The sequence below is a fragment of the Hibiscus syriacus genome, unplaced genomic scaffold, assembly GCF_006381635.1.
Source record: "Hibiscus syriacus cultivar Baekdansim isolate YM2019G1 unplaced genomic scaffold, ASM638163v2 tig00111783_pilon, whole genome shotgun sequence".
NCBI classification, from domain to species: domain Eukaryota; kingdom Viridiplantae; phylum Streptophyta; class Magnoliopsida; order Malvales; family Malvaceae; genus Hibiscus; species Hibiscus syriacus.
Window position 1 is genome coordinate 3221206 of NW_024063178.1, and position 3216 is coordinate 3224421.

Here is a 3216-nt window from a genome sequence, read left to right on the forward strand (position 1 = left end):
TGACTCAGAAGCTTGGTTTTGATCTGACTCAAGCATCCATTAAAACTTTTACCATACCCAAAGTTATTATATTTTCTAACCATTATACTTAAACAATACTCAAAAGGACATATCATTAACTTTCTATAACAATATCAACCTATTTTTAACCTTTCTGGCTCTATAGTATCGATACCCCTATAATGGTATTGATACTACTATTCTATGGTATCGATACTCCCTTCTGGTATTGATACCAATTTTTGATTCAATGATGCTTGGTATCGATACCCTTACCATCGTATCGATACTCTTACCATCGTATCGATACTACTATATATTATGGAACCGATACCCCTTCCGGTATCAATACCCATTTTAGATTCGATGTAGATTGGTATCGAAACCCTTACCATGGTATCGATACTACCTTGTTGGTATCGATACTGATTCAAACAGTATCGATACTACTTAGGTATTTCATCCTATTTTAGCCTATAGTATCGATACTGTTCTTAGCAGTACCGATACCCCTGCCCAGAATTTCTAGTTTTCAACTCGATTTTCATCCCAAAGTGGTCAATTCTCGTTATATTTACCCCATACAATAGTATTAAACTCTTCCTTAACTATTGATACTAACATTCCTTCATTTATCCACTTAAAACATCTAAAATCATTCAAGAACATTCAATTCTAATAATCAAACCACTTTTTCTAATATGCTCTTAATCCCATCTAATACTTCTAATCTCTCATTTACCTCTATAAAAAGTCAATTCTACCAATAAACCTCAATAAACACTTATATTTTAACATATCACTTTAAAATCCATTTTCTAAAATTTCCCATATTTCCTCCATTTCATAGTTTTAACCTTCTTTAATCCTTCATTAAGATTACATATCACTTAATGTTACCAAAGCAACCCATAATTTAAAGAAAGAACTAACTAATGGAAGTTTACCTTATACCATGGAGGACAGCACCACTCACGTGAAGGAGAAGAATAAGAAAAGAAATGCTTCACTTTCCTCTTTTTCCCCTATTTAAAATCCCTAACTATGATATATTTTTAAATTCTTTTATCATCTTAAAAGATAAAAATGCCCTCTTACTTTATCAAGTGATACACTTTAGTCTAAACATTATTACAGATCTTTCTCATCTTTAATTATTTACTCGAATACCTCCTCTTATTTTTAAATCCTTTCAATAAAATCCCTAATTCAATATTTGGGGTATTACAATTGTGATGATCCGATAGTGGGTAGAGAATAAAATAAAGATGATGCCTGAGGATGGAGAGTACTATTGCGAATGGCTAGGTTCAAAAACCTACTATCATTGTGAAGTGTTAGTACGATGGTCGACCGAGAGTTAAGGAACAAGTGGTGTAGTAACTGAAGCATGAAAGGGATCAGGTTCGGTGGTGGGAATATCAAAAACTTACTGCCTTTTTCTCCCTCAACAAACTAAACAAGGTGGAGACTCAGATGTACTCAGGATGTAGATGACCAACGGTGGGGTGGCAAAGCGACAGCTTCCATGGTTAACCTGTAGAAGGTAATGATGACTTCTTGGTTTCATGTCAGAACCATGATGAATAGGAGGTGATGGAAATGAAGCGGCGGTACGAGAATGACTTGGGCGGGCAACGAGTGGTGTGACAGTGAACATCAAGTATTGTGAAAAAATAGTTCAAGGTTCGATCGGGGTCGATGACGTTGGGGAGACATAAGAAAAGGAATAGTCGACTGGAAGGGGAAAAATAAAAATGGTTTGAAGTTTATTTTAAAGGTAAATTTTATAAATAGTCCCCAAACTTTTAGAGTATTTTCATTTTGGTCACCCAACTTTTGAAACTTACAATATAATTATCAAACTTTTAGTTCGTTTTCATTTTGGATCCTACCGTTAGCTCCCGTTAGTTTTTCTAATGTGACATTTAACCCCGTTAACTTTTCTGATGTGGCGACAACAACTTTTTATTCCTTCTTCCTTTTTTTTCTTCATCTTATTTCTCTTCCTCCTCCTTTCATTCTCGGGTTCCACATTCTTGGCTCGTATCTCCTCTTCTTTCTGCTCCACCATTGTTTCAACTCAATGTCTCGCCTCGTCCCCCACCCCGACCCTAACCCCTATAATTATTCTCGACTCCACAACCACTGTCGTTAGCAATATTCTTACTCTAATGACTCCATGACCAACTGCTTCTTCTCTAAGGACATAACCACCTCAAACACTAGTTGCAGTTGGTAATCCAAGCTTGAGCAGCTCTCTTTTGGGTGTGGGTTTCAAATCTCTGATCCAAGCATCTCCTGCACTAGATTTAATGGTGCTTATGGAGTAATGGGATTAGGCCGTAGCGTTATTTCCTTCGCTTCTCAACTTAGCCACCATTTCAAAGAAAAGTTCTTGTATTGTCTCATGGACTACACTTTATCTCTACCTTCGACGAGCTATCTCATCATCTGTGATGAACAAAACATAGTTTCAAGTAACCCAAAATGAGATTCACCCTATTACTCACCAACCCATTATCTCCCACATTTTATAACATTGAGATCAAAAGTGTGGAAATCAATAACGCCAAACTAGGGATCAATCATTCCGTTTGGTCCCTCAAAGCGCTGTGTGGACCATCATGGACTCAGGAACCACTTTAACATTTGTACCTGGAGCAGCCTATGTTAAGATATTAGTAGCGATTAAACGAAGAGTGAAGCTACCGAGTCTGGGAGAGACAACACCGAGTTTTGACTTGTGTTTCAATGTAGAAAGTGAGCCAAGGACGAAGCTACCAAGGCTGAGTTTGGAACTGAGTGGAGGTTTCGTGTTAAAGCTACCATCGAGGAATTATTTCATCGATATAGAGGAAGGGATCAAGTGCTTCGTGATGCAGTCAGTTGGTAAAGAAATGGGGTTTTCAGTGGGGGTTTTGTTTGAGTTTAACAGGGACAAGTCACGCCTAACTAAAAAAAGAAGAAGAAATGAAGGAATGAAGGAAAGAGAGTGAGGAAGAAGAAGAAGAATGTTGAAATAAGGAAAAAAATAAGAAGAAAAAACTATTATTTCCACGTCAAAAAAGTTAAAAAGGTTATGTACCACGTCAGCCCTAACTAACAGAAGCTAACAACACGGATCTTATTGAAAACGAATTAAAAGTTTGATGATTTTATTGTAAGTTTTAAAAGTTTGGTGACAAAAATAAAAGTACTCTAAAAGTTTGGGGA

The 3216-nt window shown here is 36.6% G+C and overlaps 1 pseudogene; it reads left to right on the forward strand.

Annotated features, from left to right (window-relative positions):
* The first annotated feature begins 1949 nt into the window (after nt 1-1949).
* Nucleotides 1950-2999, forward strand: LOC120170699 (annotated as a pseudogene).
* Nucleotides 3000-3216: the final 217 nt, after the last annotated feature.